General features: G+C 36.1%; 1 protein-coding gene and 1 pseudogene across 1 annotated transcript in view; both read right to left on the bottom strand.

Moving 5' to 3' along the window:
• The window catches only part of PPM1E (protein phosphatase, Mg2+/Mn2+ dependent 1E), a 194540-nt gene that overhangs the window by 161368 nt on the left and 15411 nt on the right, over positions 1 to 17761 (bottom strand). The gene's annotated exons all lie outside the window — the stretch shown is intronic.
• Positions 14666 to 15673, bottom strand: LOC113609717 (synaptosomal-associated protein 23 pseudogene; annotated as a pseudogene).

Below are 17761 nucleotides of genomic sequence, written 5' to 3'. Positions count from 1 at the left end.
TAGCACATTATGATTGCAAGTGTATAAAATGTGTATGTTTATGGGGTGGGGACTAGAAGGGAATACACAAAATAGTGAAGTTGTGCAAGGGTGGTAGAATTATGCATTAGTTTCTCATCTTCCATAGTTATTATATTGATATTTCTTACTAAAAATAAAAGTTATACTATTTAAAAATTCAAGTGTTAAGACAATTCAATGAGGAAGAGAATAGTCTTTTCAACAAATGGTGCTAGGACAACTGGATATCCACATGCAAAAGAATGAAGTTGGACCCTTACCCCTACCATACGCAAAAATTAACTCAAAATGGATCACAGAACTAAATGTAAGAGCTAAAACTATAAAACCCTTAGGAGAAAACACAGGAGCAAATCCTTGTGAACTTAACTTAGGCAACACCAAAAGCACAAGTAAAAAAATATACAGGCATACCTCACTTTATTGGGCTTTGCTTCACTGCACTTCCCAGATATTGCTTATTTTTACAAATTGAAAGTTTGTGGCAACCTTGTTTGAGTCAAGCAAGTCTATCAGTGCCATTTTTTCCAACAGCATATGCTTGCTTCGTGTCACTGTCACATTTTGGTAATTCTTGCAATATTTCATTAATATTGTGTTATGATGGTCTGTGATCAGCGATCTTTGATGTTACTGTTGTAATTGTTTTGGAGTGCCATGAACCATATAAGACACCAATCTTACTAAATGTTGCGTGTGTTCTGATTGCTCCACCAATCGGCCGGTCCCCTCTCTCCCCCACTCTCCTTGGGCCTCCTAATTCCCTGAGACATGAGAATATTGAAAACAGGCCAATTAATAACCTTGCAGTAGCCTTTAAAATCCTAGGGTCCTTAAGACTTATGCTAAATCTATCCTGCCTGTGCTCTACAAACGGAACAACAAAGCCTGGATGACAGCACTTCTGTTTGCAACATGGGTTACTGAATATTTTAAGCACACTGTTGGGACCTACTGCTCAGAAAAAACGATTCCTTTCAAAGTACTACTGCTCTTTGACAATGTACCTGGTCACCCAAGAGCTCTGATGGAGATACACAAGATTAATGTTATTTTCATGCCTGCTAACACACATCTGTTCTACAGCCCACGAATCAAGGAGTAATACTGACTTTCAAGTCTTACTATTTAAGAAATACATTTCTTAAGGCTATAGCTGCTACAGATAGCAATACCTCTGATGGATCTGAGCAAAGTAAATTGAAAACCTTCTGGAAAGGATTCACCATTCTAGATGCCATTAAGAACATGTGTGATTCGTGGGAAGATGTCAAAATATCATCAACATTAACAGAACTTTGGAAGAACTTGATTCCAACCCTCAGGGATGACTCTGACAGGTTCAAGACTTTAGTGGAGGAAATAATTGCAGATGTGGTAGAAAGAGCAAGAGAACGATATTAGAAGTAGAGCCTGAAGACGTGACTGAATTACTGTAATCTCATGATAAAACTGTGATGAGGAGTTCTTCTTATGAATGCATAAAGAAAGTGGAACCTACTCTGGAGATGGAACCTACTCCTGGTGAAGATGTTGTGAAGACTGTTGAAATGACAACACAGGATTTAGAATATTACATAAACTTGGTTGATAAAGCAGTGTCAGGGTTTGAGAGGATTGACTCCAAATTTGAAAAAGTTCCACCATAGATAAAATGCTATCGAACAGCACTGCATGCTACAAAGAAATTGTTTGTAAAAGGAAGAGTCAATTGATGTGGCAAACTTCATGGCTGTCTTATTTTTAAAAATTGCCACAGCCATGCCAACCTTCAGCAGTCACCAGCTGATCAGTCAGGAGCCCTCAACATCAAGGCAAGACCCTCCACCAGCAAAAAGATTAAAAATCGCTGAAGGCTCAGACGATGGTTAGCATTTTTTAGCAATACAGTATTTTTTAATTAAGGTATGTACATTGTTTTTTAGATATAATGCTATTGCATACTTAATAGAGTACAGTGTAGTATAAACGTAACTTTGATATGCACTTGGAAACCAAAAAATTTATGTGACTTGCTTTACTGAAATATTTGCTTTATTACAGTGGCCTGGAACCAAATCTGCAATATCTCCAAGGTATGCCTGTACATATGTAAATTGGACTATATAAAACATTTTAAACTTCTGTGCTGCAAATGATACCATCAAGAAAGTGAAACACCCACAGGATGGGAGAAAATATTTACAAATCATATATCTGATAAGGGACTTGTATCCAGAATATATAAAAAACTTTTACAACTCAATAATAAATGACAAATAGCCCAAGTAAAAAACAGTAAAGGGTTTGAGTGGATATTCTCCAAGGAAGATATACAAATGATGAATAGCATATGAAAAAATGCAAAACCAATACATTCAAAAGTCATTTAAAGACTTCCCTGGTGGCACAGTGGTTAAGAATCCACCTGCCAATGCAGAGGACACGGGTTCGAGCCCTGGTCCGGGAAGATCCCACTTGCCACAGAGCAACTAAGCCCATGCGCCATGACTACTGAGCCTGCGCTCAACAGCCCGCGAGCCACAACTACTGAAGCCCCGCCCTCTGCAACAAGAGAAGCCACCGCAATGAGAAGCCCGCATACCACACAAAGAGTAGCCCCCGCTCGCCGCAACGAGAGAAAGCCCCACGTAGCAACTAAAGACCCAACACAGCCAAAAAAAAAAAAAAAAAAGTCATTTAAATTTTAACACCCTCTGTATCACCTTTACCTGGGTAGTAAAGTAGCCTTGCTCAAACTCTACACACACAAACCACTGCCTCTTAAGGCAGCCTGTTATTTTCTAAGCACTAGAAAATTCTTCCTTCTGTTGGTTTGAAAGTTGTTTTTCTATAATCTTTGGTACCTGAGCTACTTTATGGTTCACATTAAGTCTACTTCTTTTTCTACACCACAAATGCCTGATACTGCTGTCATTGGGACTTATGCTAATTTCCTCAAATGTGGTACCTAAATCTGGATACAGGCTAGGTGTGGCCTAACTTCCCTTGTTCAGAAAACCATAACAATCAAATTTTGGCAGGCAAATCATGCTGCTGATTCATATTAAGTTTACCAACAGGGAAATTCCCTTTGTCATAAATACTCCTGCTAGGCTATTTATCCTTTTTCATCAATTCTTCAACTCATTTTTCTTTTAACCCAAATGCAGGATTATATATTCAGTTATACTAAATTTCTTATTTAAACCAATATGTTAAGTGCTTGTTGCTATGGACTTACAAATTGTTTTCATTTCTTGCATAAAAGTCCAACAAGCTTTGTGTCATTTCTAAATTTGATCAACGTGCTGCCAATGTCCTCACCTGTTGCTCACTTCCATTCTTATTCCCAATAATTCCTCAAAGTTTAGCTTTCTCACCTACAAGTATGCACAGCATCCTCAGATATAACTAGTTCAGGTTATGAAAATAAGTCCTATTGAGCAGTTAGATGCCTCCTTAATTAATTTCACCTATACTGGACTTTATTTCTCCTTTACTAGGTAATTTTTTGTTGTTACAGCATAAAGATTGTTCTCCTTGACAGAAAATATGGAAACCAAATAAGAGCTGTTAATATTAAGTAAGCATGTATCTTCCTTATTATTGTTTCTGAATATAACTAAGATTTTATAATTATCTTTAGTATATTCCTCACATCTGTGATTTCCGGATTTTAGCTTTTCTGACACACTTAAATGTTTGTGTTACTTTTATATATTCATCTTCCATAAATGTCCTTTTAAAACCTGAGCTAAGATCGCTCCAAGTGGAGTCAAAGTAGTTTTATTTGCTTTTGCCTTTTAAAAAACTCGTTATAATCTGTAACTGTATAATTGTCCAATTATTTTTGTGTTCCTCCCACCTTTCCTAGTCTCAGGTCATAAGGTCATGACAATATATATTTTTGTTTACTTTTTATAAGTTTTATTCCTACAATCTAGAGTATGTATATATGTGACCACTTCTAGAATTCTCTACCCCAGCTATAACAAACTATATAATGATATGGTCACGTTGTCTCCAAAGGTTTCTTTCATTTCTATCCACCAAGCAATTCTTCCTTAAGAAGAATTGGCTATAAATAGATCCAGAGTAGCAGTATCCTTCATTGCATTCTTTACCTCCCGGCTATATTAGTTTTACTAAACAAATAACTTTTTTTTTTTTTTTTTTTTGCATTGGGTCTTCGTTGCTGCACGCGGGCTTTCTCTAGTTGCAGTGAGCGGGGGCTACTCTTCAATGCAGTGCACGGGCTTCTTATTGTGGTGGCTTCTCTTGTTGTGGAGCACGGGCTCTAGGCATGTGGGCCTCAGCAGTTGTGGCACGTGGCCTCAGTAGTTGTGGCTCATGGGCTCTTGAGCACAGGCTCAGTAGTTGTGGCACACGGGCTTAGTTGCTCTATAGCATGCGGGATCTTCCCGGACCAGAGATCGAACCCGTGTCCCTTGCATTGGCAGGCAGATTCTTAACCACTGTGCCACCAGGGAAGTCCCTAAACAAATAACATTTTTAGTGATAAAAATGTAAAACAAAGTAGAAAAAAAAATTAAATATATCTGAAATCTCTCCATCCAGAGAAAATCACTGCTAATAATTTTTGTATACCCTTCAAGATTTTTTCTCATACAAATATATAAATATTTTCCCCTTATAGTCTAAGAGAGAAAATGTCAGCAAGGCAACAATTTGTCAAATAACCTACTGTTATGTTTCAAATGAACTTGATTGGCTGTGAAGCCTGCTGAGAAATCTGCACTTTTGTTCAAACGTTTTCCTATCCAAAAAATATCTATCCTTACTCCAACTCCTTATAAAGCTTAGATTCATGCTCAAACCAACTATATTTACCATCAATTCAAGCATTTTAACAAAATTAGAACTTCCTTCAGAAACTCACTGATTGGAACTTCCCTGGTGGTCCAGTGGTTAAGACTTGGTGCTTCCAAACCAGGGGGCGTGGGTTCAATCCCTGGTCAGGGAACTAAGATGCCACATGTCACACAGTGCAGCCAAAAAAATAAAAATAAACATGTAAAAAAATTTTTAAAAAGTCACAAAAAAGAAACTCACTCATCTTCCTTATTATAAGAGTTGTTTAGTTATCAGAAGTAATAATTATATCAACTTTAAGTAGCCAAATGTAATACAAAAAACAAAAATTAATTCTCAATGAACAAGAAAAGCTATAAGTATAGAGGAAAATATAAGAAAATAAGTGGAGAAGGTCAGTTATACCCTTTAAAACATGATACAAATCCCAGAATCCATAAAGAAAAAAAAAAGCTGATTTGATCAAGTACAAAAAGTTAAACTTCTAAATAGAAAAAGATTCCATAATAAAGTTTCAAAGACGATTTATAGACTGGGAGAAGCCATTTGCAACATATAATACTCAAGAGGCTAATAAACATAATACATAAAGATTTCCTACAAATCAATAATAAATAGAAAGATCCACAAAGGCTGTAAGCAAGCATTAGTAGAAGACACATAAATCGCCAATAAGCATATGAAAAGATGCTAATCCAATACATTCAAATTATAAAAGAGACTTTTTGCTCATCAGACTGGCAAAAATCGAGGTTGAAAATATCCAATGTCAACACTATGGGGAAATTTTTTCCCTCATATACTATTAAAGGTAGTACAAACTGGGAACTCCCTGGCAGTCCAGTGGTTAGGACTCTGCACTTTCACTGCTGGGGGCCCTGGGTTCAATCCCTGGTTGGGGAACTACGATTCCACAAGCCACGTGGTGTGGCCCAAAAAAAAAGCAACACAAAAATCTTCATTAACAATGGAAAGGTTAGAATATGATCTACCTATAACAGAGTACTAGGCAGCAGACAAAAGAATGGTGTAACTTTTTACATGTTGATATGAAAAGATATCCATGATACATTAACTAAAAAACTTAAAAGGTGTTAGAATAACAGCATTTTTGTTTAGGGAAAAAAATGTGTGTATAGAGATTGATATAGAGAGTGAATGACTGCATAGAAAAATCTGAAAGTCACTTTACACTTTGCACACTTTGCATAACACAATATCATGTGTTAATTGTGTCCTAGTAAAACTGGAGGAAAAAATTAACAAAAATTACATAACGCCCATGCCCAGGACCAATGTAAGGCAAGTTATTAAACTCTACTGAGGGCCATAAAAATAATTTTAATAATTTGACAGTGTATCTCACCTTTGCATGAAAAAAAGAAAATCTGAAAGGATATACATCAAACTGATAAAGAAGACTTTTACATTTTAACACTTTAGCAACAATTTATTATAACCAGCATAAATTACTTTAGCAAATATGCTCAAACACACTTTTAAGAACTTATTCCTACCGGTAAAATAATGGAAAGAACCGAATTTGTCCAATAAAAGGGGCATAACTGAATTACAGAATACTCATACAAGAGAACTGTACTTTTCCAACTGTAGGCTGCAACCCATTACTGAGATGCAAAATCAGTTTGGAGGGATGTGACAAGCATATTTCAAAAAAACAACATATGAAAAAATCAGAATTCATCACACTTCATAACTACTGCTTTACAATTTTTAATACAATTAAATGTTTATGTATAGTCTTAATCACAAAGTAAAATGTATTTATTATTGTGAATTTTGAGCAAAACTGCACTTAGACCCTTAACAACCTTTTAACATGTTTTCAAGTAACAGTTAATGATTTAGAAAAGTGCTCACTTGAAAGTATTAAATTAAAAAAGCAGGGCACAAAACTATATGTATTATGTGTATGTGTGATCTCAATTTAGTTATAAATATATCTGCATAAAAATGAATTAGAGAAAAATATTCCTAAAGAATGGCTATTTGAAGTTGCATACTACAAGTAACTTTTCTGTTTCATAATAGTTTCAAATATTTCTACAATGAGCATGTGTCTTTTATCTAACCAGATATAAAAATGCCATTTAAAACATGTTAATTATTATGTATATTTCACCACAATAAAAAACATGTATAAACATCTATTCCATTTACTCATCAAGTACTTACTGAAAACCTACTATGTACTCAGCATTCAGTATTCTAGGTATTGAGGATAGGATGGTAAGTAAAACAGAGTCCCTGCCTTCAGGGAGCTTATATTCTAGTAGGAAACTACATAAAATAAGTAAATACAGAATAACTTCCTTGCATAAGTAAATTAAAATTCTATTTATTTGAGAAATAAGACATGATCATTCTTCCTACAGTTAGTAAATGCTTTACGTACTCTCTAAAGGTACTCATTAGGTACCCCTCTTGACTATGTTTGACTCCTCCTAGCCATCAGGTAAAATGACACGTTTAGTAGCACAATCAAATATTTAATTTATATTTTTAAAAACTTAAATATTTACAGCAAGGTTCATACTGGTTTCAAACTTAGAAAAAAATATTTTGTTCATAAAAAATGATGTTTATTCTCTTTCCACCATTAACAAAATGACAAAATATAGATCAAAAGATAAAAGTACAAGAAATATCTTTTCCCATATAAAAGTGACCCTTCCTTAAGAATTCCACAGATAATTCAATGTTCATCTGTTTTTCAGTTTACTAGATTGTAAATTTGCACTGAAAAAATAAAAATAATGTTATTAAGAGCCACTTAATTGGGCATACCTATGATCTTCTTATTCAAGATTCTTAGAGCCCACCTCCTCATTGTGGAACCCTTTATTCTAAGGGTAAAAAAATTTCTCTTCTTTATTTTCCATTCTGGGTTTCTCTAATTTACGTCTCCTCTTCTTCTCAGCTGTCCTGATTATAACAGAGGTTGGTGATATTTTAAAACTGAACTTTTTAAACAAGTTAGTGTTTTGATGGGACAGATTTTTAAAAACAATTAACATATTAAAACACAGCCTACTATATAGCATTCATAAGTTAGCTATTTTTACAAGGTGGTTAAATCACCTTCAGTATTTATTTATTGAAACAAAACAATTAATGACACCTAAAATGACCAATTTGTAGAATTAAAAATAAGGAAATGACACAGACCAAGGACAGATATTTTCATGTGTACCACAGAAACACCAATTAAAAAAATGTAGTTTTTGGGAATTCCCTGGCGGTCCAGTGGTTAAGACTCCACGCTTCCAATGCAGGGGGTGCGATTTCAATCCCTGGCTGGGGAACTAGTGATAAGATCCCACATGCCTTGCGGCAGGATGGTCAAAAAAATAAATTTGAAAAAAAATGTACTTTTTGTAGAGAAAAACTTCAGTGCTTTATCAAAAAGAATATGTATTACTAAACATCTTGTATATATAATTTTAAAAAATGATCAGTATGGAAATTTATCTAGCTTTTTTATTTTCTAAAAATCTGTTAAGTGGAGCTTCCCTGGTGGCACAGTGGCTTTTAAGAACCCACCTGCCAATGCAGGGGCCACAGGTTTGAGCTCTGGTCCAGGAAGATCCCACATGCCATGGAGCAACTAAGCCCATGCGCCACAACTACTGAGCCTGCGCTCTACAACCCACAAGCCACAACTACTGAGCCTGCGTGCCACAACTGCTGAAGCCCATGGGCCTAGAGCCCATGCTCCACAAGAGAAGCCACCATGATGAGAAGCCCGCACACCACAATGAAGAGTAGTCCCCACCCACCACAACTAAAGAAAGCCAACACGCAGCAACGAAGACCCAATGCAGCCAAAAATAAATAAATAAATATAGTTTTTAAAAAATCTGTTAAGTGTTCCAATAGCTTCTGAAAATTAAAATTACTGGACCTGGGACTTCCCTGGTGGTGCAGTGGTTAAGAAACCACCTGCCACTGCAGGGACACGGGTTCAACCCCTGGTCCGGAAAGATCCCACATGCCACGGAGCAACTAAGCCCGTGTGCCACAACTACTGAGCCTGCACTCTAGAGCCCGTGAGCCACAATTACTGAGCCCACACGCCACAACTACTGAAGCCCACACACTCTAGGGCCCGCGTGCCACAACTACTGAGCCCACATGCTGCAACTACTGAAGCTCGCACGCCCAGAGCCCATGCTCTTCAACAAGGGAAGCCACCTAAATAAGAAGCCTGTGCACCGCAACAAAGAGTAGCCCCTACTCGCCTCAAATAGAGAAAGCCCGTGCACAGCAATGAAGACCCAACGTAGCCAAAAAATAAAACAAATAAAATTTTAAAAATAAATTAATAAAATAAACTTACTGGACTTTCACTTGTGTCAATCAGATTGCCAAAACAATCTTTTGACAGCCAACTAATTTTAAGTAAGAAATCTTGATATTACTACGTAAAATCAGTAAAAGTAAGAATAGCATTAAGACCATTCAAAAAAGATGATGTTTAGATATACGCTGAATTTGTTTAAAATTTTTACTTGGAAACATTTGCCAATTATTATTACTATTGCTGGAAAATGCTCCTGATAGTGACTAAGACAAAGTCAAGTTATGTGCTAGTTAAAAAAAATAATAACATTATTGCAGAGTGGTTAAGAGTGCTGACTCTGAAGCTACTCTGTAGGGGTTCATATCCTAGCCACTTACCAGCTACATGAACTTGGACAAATTTCTTTCTCAATACCTTAGCTTCCTTATCTGCAAAGTGTGGTTGATAACACTGCCTACTTCATTTGGTTGTTGTGAGAATTAAATGAATTAATATATACATAGTATCTGGACCAGTTCTCTACATTATAAGCACTTTTTAAGCACTTCTTATCTTTATTACTATTATAAGAACAGCTTAAGTTTATAAAACAATTTATATTTTAATTTTTTTTTAATTTATTTTTGGCTGTGTTGGGTCTTCATTGCTGCGCATGGGCTTTCTCTAGTTGTGACGAGCGGGGGCTACTCTTCATTGCAGTGCGCAGGCTTTTCATTGCGGTGGTTTCTCTTGTTGCAGAGCACAGGCTCTAGGTGTGTGGGCTTCAGTAGTTGTGGCTCACGGGCTCCAGAGTCCAGGCTCAGTAGTTGTGGTGTGTGGGCTTAGCTGCTCCACAGCACGTGGGATCTTCCCAGACTAGGGATTGAACCCGTGTCACCTGCACTGGCAGGCGGATTGGATTCTTAACCACTACACCACCAGGGAAGCCCAACAATTTATATTTTAGAAATAAAAGAACTACCTGGATGATGAAGATCTATATTGGAGTTGCTTGCTACAGCTTATCCTAGCCCTTATCAATTTAAACAATACATAAGTCAAGATAGTTGACAATCTATCAACAATTTCATATTTTTAAAAGTCACAGATAAAAACATTCACAGACAAGTAAATCTAAAATACAATGTGTTGTTAAAGATAAGGAGAAGCATATATGGTTAAATGGTATCTAAACCACACTACTTCTTACAATAAAACTATGAGTCACAAACTATATTATAGGAAATCATGCCTTGAAAGACATCTATGCATACAGCAATACAAGAACGTGCCAATAAGAATGTTCAAAGCATCTTTTCTTAGTCTTTAGTTATAAAACCATGGTGTTTTACTTCAAATGCATTCAAAGAAAATGGTCATCAATATTCTAAATTATTTACATCTAAATATGCTTTTTAAGACTAAAGTTCCAGAATACTGAACACTGATCTTTCCTGACATACAGAAAAACTTCACTGAAAATATCTTCCTGTTCAGTTCTTTCTTCTTATACTTTCATCTTATATGCTATGTACAAAATGCTACCGTTTTTTAATATAAATTTATTTATTTATTTATTGGCTGTGTTGGGTCTTCTTTGCTGCACGCGGGCTTTCTCTAGTTGCAGCAAGCGGGGGCTACTCTTCGTTGTGGTGTGCAGGCTTCTCATTGCGGTGGCTTCTCTTGTTGCAGAGCACGGGCTCTAGGCACGCGGGCTTCAGTAGTTGTGGTTCATGGGCTCTAGAGCACAGGCTCGGTAGTTGTGGTGCACAGGCTTAGTTCCTCTGCGACATGTGGGATCTTCCTGGACCAGGGATCGAACCCGTGTGTCCTGCATTGACAGGCGGATTCTTAACCACTGCGCCACCAGGGAAGTCTCGCTACTTTATTTTTTTTTTTTTTTTTAATTGAAGTATAGTTTGTTTACAATGTTGGGCCAATCTCTGCTGTATAGCAAGTTATACACATATATACAGTTATACACATATATACATTCTTTTTTAATATTCTTTTCCATTATGGTTTATACTTTATTATTTTTAGCATTAAGCACATCTGCAATTCAATGTAATTTTAATTTGGATTCCTGCATTCTCCCTAAGGCAGTGGGTTCTCAAACTTTAGTGTACATCATAATTATCTAGTGTTTTTACTCAAAACAAGATTACTGGAAACCATAGAAATTCTCATTCAGTAGGTGTGGGCAGAAGCACAGGAACTTGCATTTTGAACAACACATTCCAGGTGATCCTGAAGTAATTAATGTCCAACACTTTAAGAAACACTGCCCTAATGATTTAGCTTATGATAGGGATGCTATGCTTTAATTCATTAAATATTAGCTCAATGCCTTATACGTACAAAGCTTAGTGCCGGGGGTCAAACATGAAGGTACGCACAGTTTAAATGAGGAGATGAGACATGCATATAAATGACATTATAAAAAGGAAGGAATTATTGGATGTATTTTTAAAAGATATAGATAAAATGCTGGGAAGTTCAGGAGAGGGAATAATTACTTCCAGCTGATCTGAGGGAAATTCTTCTACTAGAAGACAGCATTTGAAATGAATGTTGAAGACTATCTCTTTGGATTGTAAAGATGGAGAAAACAAACTAATAATCATATCACTGAATGTTGAATGTGTCTAATGATAAACATCACTCCTTCAAACTCAGAAAAACCATTCCCTACCTCCTAGATTTTATATGTTGATTTCTAACCAGGTCATGGTCTTGCGTTGTCCTGTATATCCACCTAGCAGCTTGATGTGCATCTATCTCTCCAAACATGTCCTTGAAAGGATCTGCTTTAGTACTTTTAGTACATTTATCCCCTGAAAGATAAGGTCATACAGGGGATACTGCTACAGAGGAACATACTTAGCCTTTCTTAAATCTTTAGGAAGTAAACAGAATTTAGAATAGTTGAATTGAGAACACTTTAGGCAGTCTTCAGTTCTAAAATCTCCACAGTTTGGCATCAGGTAGTATGATGAGAGAAATGATCAGAAAAAGAGAGAGAGAGAGAGTGAGAGAGAGATTTTACAATTTAGAAACCACTGTTCTAAAAGCCAAATAAAACAAATTAGAGGACAGAAGAGCATAAAGTTCTTCTCTTTCCTGATTATGTGGCATTTTGTTAACATTAGTGGCATTTCTCTGACTTGTAGTTTTAAAAATTCCAATATCATCCCAGAGATGCAGTGAATAGAGTCTACAGTGCCCGATATTGACTGAATAAATGAATTAATGAATGATTTGGGGGTTATTTCTCCAGTTTTTTTTTGCAGGTTTACTCTCCTTTATTCAGAGAAATAAGGGCTTACAAGCCCCAAATGGGCTATGCTTTCTCATCTCTATGCCTTTGCACAAGTTAGTATCTCCGTTGGAAAGCTTTTCAGCTCCCTCTTCCTCTTGGCTAATTCCTATTTAGTCTTTTAAACTTAATTTAAGCATCCTCTTCCAGAACCTAATAGCCTACATTGGCACACCCACCTTACGGTCTCCATAAATCCTCTGCATCACTCTGTCTTAACTCTTACCAGTATAGGGAGGCAGCAAAATAAAAAGCTTTGGAGTCAGACACATCTGAGTTCAAATTCTGATTCTACCACTTACTGTGTGACCTTAGATGAGTTAACTAATGTTGCTAAATATTAATTTCCTGATTTAAAAATAGAGAATAACAATGTAATGCGCTTAGTATATCACCTCCTACATATCAGTTAATAATAATTTTTATTGTACTCACATTGTACTGTACTTGCTGGTTAACTTGTCTGACTTTTTCTCTAAAACACACACTTCTTGAGGAAAGGAACATGTATTTTATTTCTGTATAAGCAGCATTTACCACAATGCTTAGCATATGGTAGACACTTAACTTTTTTTGATGACTAAATAATTACTCCCATTATAGTAAAATTAATCTGCCACTTGAAATCCTTTCTATAATGAGGTGAAAAACAAGTGAATAAGAAAACAAACGCCATTAACATTAGTTTCACGAAAGGACACTGTCTTTAACTCTAATCATATTCTTTTTAGGATTTACTACTAATTATACATATTACAAAATACCAAATAATTCAATATCTTGCTTGAACATAGCTGATCATATATGCTTCATGAATTGAATTCCTATAATAACTTTTTCGTGGTATACATTAACCACAAAATTACCAAGCCACACATAAGGCTATCTTTATGTAGACAGTCACTTAGAAAAGCTGTAGTAACATACAAACAGCTTTCTAAAATCAAGGAAATTCTTAACATAGCAAAGCTTAATTAAAATCTCTTTCATAATCCTTGGGGAAATGAGAAGAAATTCAGTTTCATGGTTTGGTAATTTTGACCTATGTAGGAATATAAAAATTACTAATTACTTAATGTAATATTTAATGAACTTTTCCACTGTAATGTTTAATTGGTTTGAGTATTTATAAGGCCTCATTCTGAGAGAATGCTTTTATTTTATACTTGATTTTCAATGTATTTTGATCTTATACATATATATATATATATATTTTTTTTTTAGTTACAAAATTTAATTGTAAGGATCAAACAGTGGTTATTGGTCAAACCAGTCGACATTAATAGCTTTGAAGCGTGCAGGAGCTAGTTTTTAAATAAAGGTGACAAATACCAATCAGATTCTTATAACACTGTTCAGGATCTAAACAAATGTGATTCTGGAAGTTGAATACAAAAGGCTAAGAGAATCACAGTGCAATCATCAATAAGTAAACCAAAGACATAATTTTCTGAATCATTTTTAGTTAAACAGAATAAATTCTAGTTTTAAGAACAGTTTAAAGCTACATAAAACTCAAAGCAATCTAACTAGTTTCTACCTGAGATCAAAACAAGTTTCTTTTTTCCTATCCAAACATAATTCTTGGCATTGAGGTAAATCTGAATTCACGTGATGTACTTTGTCAAACTTTTCCAAAAAATTTTAAGCCCTGCTGTAGAGAGAAATTCTCATATTATATATACATATTTACATATTTTTTCTTCAAAGACTAATAACAAATTTATGAGGTTAATAGGCCTGTAATGGGACCATGATACTATTAATAATATGAAAATAAAAAGCCATTCATTTATACCATGTGTTCCTATATGGTGCAATATAAAATGGGATCATAGCATCTATGTACATAGATGAATCACCAGGAGTTCAGAAATTAAGCTCACTTTAAGAAAACTCATTCTATTCTTTTTTGAAGCAGAGGTTGCAAAGTTGTGATGTATAACAAAAATACTGTATATACAGGCTCCAAAACCAAGCATTGGCCTAAATTGGCAATAACTGCAACTTAAATAGAAATTAAACCCAACTACATCTTCACTGTGGTTATGCAACTTTTGGCTTTAGGGTCTGCAGGTTTTACTGAGGTAACAACTTCTTATCTCTTACCTTTCCTCCTTGTGCCTGCCCCCACTGCCTTTTACATGACTGCCTTTGGCAATGCTTCCAAATTGTGAAAGCAGGAGAACTTGCTAAGTAAATGGAGAGAATGAAAAATAACACTATACATGATGTATGAAAACCAACCTAAGAGTATGGACCAAGAAAGAAAATACTAGAAGGAAAACTAAGCAGCAGCCTACCCTCAAGGGAAAAAGAGAAAATAAAAGAATAGAGGGGCTGTTATTCCTAGATCTTCTTCCACATCATCTCCCGATTAGAAAAGTGTGGAACCAAAATTTCAAACTCTGGAAAGGTAATGGCTTTGAAGGAGGAGCTAGGGAGGTGAATAAATGATAAAGTACAGCAGTAGCTTTAGCTGTCAATGTGTTTCTTTGCTCTGGCACTGGCATTGTCAATACGATCTTTGTTGGTGTCAGCCTTTTCTGTGATCCATTCTATTTGTCGATTTTGAGCCTCAATCTCATTGCCTAAGTCCAGGGCCATGTTTTTTAGATTTCCTAGGATACTGCCCACTTGAGTCAGGTTCTCTTCTATTTCGTCTTCCCTAGCATCATTTGTTATACATTTAATGTATCAGCCGCTGGCTGCTGCTGTGGTTGCTTGCTGAGGCTGACCATTTGTCACTCGGCCTGGCTTCTTAGATACTACATTGCTAGTAGAGTTGTCTCCAACACCTCCCCATGTTGCCTTATAGGCTTTACTAGACTCAAAAGTTCTTTGTCCTACTACATGGGCATAGACAAAAGCCACAGCACTTGTTTAGTTCTGTTAAAGTCTTCTCTGCTTCTCTCATGTCTTTGTTTATTTGGTCCATGCCTTCTTCTTTGCATTTTAGTTGTTCCCCTTGTTCATCCGGCATAGTGATAGTCTTGATTCCTGCATCCTGAGACTGAGTGGCTCAACCCAGGATTCTCCTTGTACTTTCCAGAGACTCATCAGTAACCTGGTTAGCCCTCAGCTGAATTTCTTCTGCTAACAGATTATCCATGATGAATTAAAACTCTTGATATGGTGCAGAAACTGAAATGTGGATATTCAAGCAGTTCCGGCCACTCCTCTCCGGCCGCAGCAGCCCGGACACCCGCAAGCCAGACACCCAGCTGCGCTCCAGCTTCGCCCTTTTTGCGCCTGCACTCGCCGGACCTGCGTGCCTGTGCACTTCTTCAATATATTTGTACAGACCTACATTAGAAGGTGATATCACTTGTCCTATTTCCTCCTCTCCTTGATAGTCAAGGATAGTTTTACTTTAATATCATGTATATGTTGAACATAAACTGGATATTTTAATATATAAAATGGAATTCTGACTAAAAGACAGTCTTTATTTTGAGCCACTCTTGAGTGCATTATGCAAAGAAATAATGATTTTACAACGATAATGATTCCAAAACTATGTTACAGCATAAGGACCCAATGATGGGAATACACTTCTAGAATATAAGTGATCACTGCTTTAATCCATAATCCACTGCTTATTAATGACCAGTATGTATTTTACTGGCTTCTAAAAGATAACATACTGAATATATGACATTAATATAGATTGCAAACTAATTGAACAAAAGAATATTTCTCTTTATACTTAATTTAAAAAAATTTTTAAGGATTTCTTTCCAAGAAACACTGTGTTGAGTAGATGGCTATTATATTAGGCATTAAAAATCTATAGAAAATAGGTGTCTTTGGCTACTTCAACAATTAATACCGAAGTTAAAAAATTGAAATAGGGCTTCCCTGGTGGCGCAGTGGTTGGGAGTCCACCTGCCGATGCAGGGGACATGGGTTCGTGCCCCAGTCCGGGAGGGTCCCACATGCCACGGAGCGGCTGGGCCCGTGAGCCATGGCCACTGGGCCTGCGCGTCCAGAGCCTGTGCTCCGCAACGGGAGAGGCCACAGCAGTGAGAGGCCCGCGTACCGCAAAAAAAAAAAAAAAAAAAAAAAAAAATCGAAATAGATTACAGGATTAGTCAAGTACAAAATGGAAAAAAATAATCTCCAGGCACCTTATGAGCTATATACCAAGTTGTGAACTTTCTGTCAGTCTACTGTTTAAAGAATTTCTGGATTTCAACTGTGTTTTCAATAAGCAGCATGAATTTTTAGTTTTTTCTTGTCTTTCATGAGAGGCCAGAGTTCAGAAAAATACTTGATGCAAAAACCTTAGCATGTTCTTTATTTATAGTTAATACTATAGCACTTTATGGTTGAAGATAGTAAAAATCCAACCACCCTCTCTCCGTCAAAAGGTAGGTTAGTTACAGTTAGCCAAGAAAGTGATGTTCCATGAGGAAGAAACAGCATCTACAAAGGCAGAGAGGCAAGAAATAATTTGATATCTTTAGAGAAAATTCAATTATGTCAGAAAACCCAGGGAGCCTAGATTAGAGGGAAAAGAGACTAACAGCAGGCACATTAGTTAGGAGGCTACCAAAGTAATCAAGGGAAGAAATAAGAGCCTAAACTCAGAAATGGCAGTGCTCAAAATTCAAACAATTGAACTGCATCTTCACTGTGATTTTTCCCTATAGAAACATGTTTCTAACATAGCATGAAAGTTATAAAATGAAAGTTATAAAACTTTATAGCTATAACCCCTGGAATCAGTCTGCCTGGGTTCATGTCCTAGTGACACCACTGATGGTGGAAACTTGAGTTCTTTAAACTTTCTGTGCCTTGGCCTTCACATCTGCAAAATGGGCTAATAATAGAACCTAACATCAAACAGTTTTTTCAAGGATTAATTGAGGTATTAAATATAAAACAGTGCCTGAGCAAGCTCTCAATAAATGTAGTAGCAACAAAAGAAACAGGAGCAGCTTACAACTACTAGCTCTACAATTATTATTTCAGATGCAGAGGTGTAAACCTCTGGTTCACACTGCTAACCAAGTCTTATAGAAAGATATTTATGATTAGAGACTACCCTGGTAAAGGGTATTTAAATGCAAAGTTGTATTTATCTGCCTTAAAAAACTGAAAATTATTTTTAGATGCACAGTTAACTTTCCATATGACCTTGAAAAACTGAAAATATTTATGTTCCTCTGATTGTATAAGTAGACTGTGAATAATACAAGTCTCCTTCTAAGTAATATATGAGATTACTTATAAGCTGCCTAAACCAAGACTATATGAACTAATAAATATTCAGTGTTGCCAGAAATCAAATTCCAAAA

Source organism: Aethalodelphis obliquidens, unplaced genomic scaffold, assembly GCF_003676395.1.
Source record: "Aethalodelphis obliquidens isolate GAN/ISIS:26980383/991018 unplaced genomic scaffold, ASM367639v1 scaffold58, whole genome shotgun sequence".
Lineage (NCBI taxonomy): Eukaryota > Metazoa > Chordata > Mammalia > Artiodactyla > Delphinidae > Aethalodelphis > Aethalodelphis obliquidens.
This window is presented reverse-complemented; position numbering and strand designations above follow the sequence as displayed.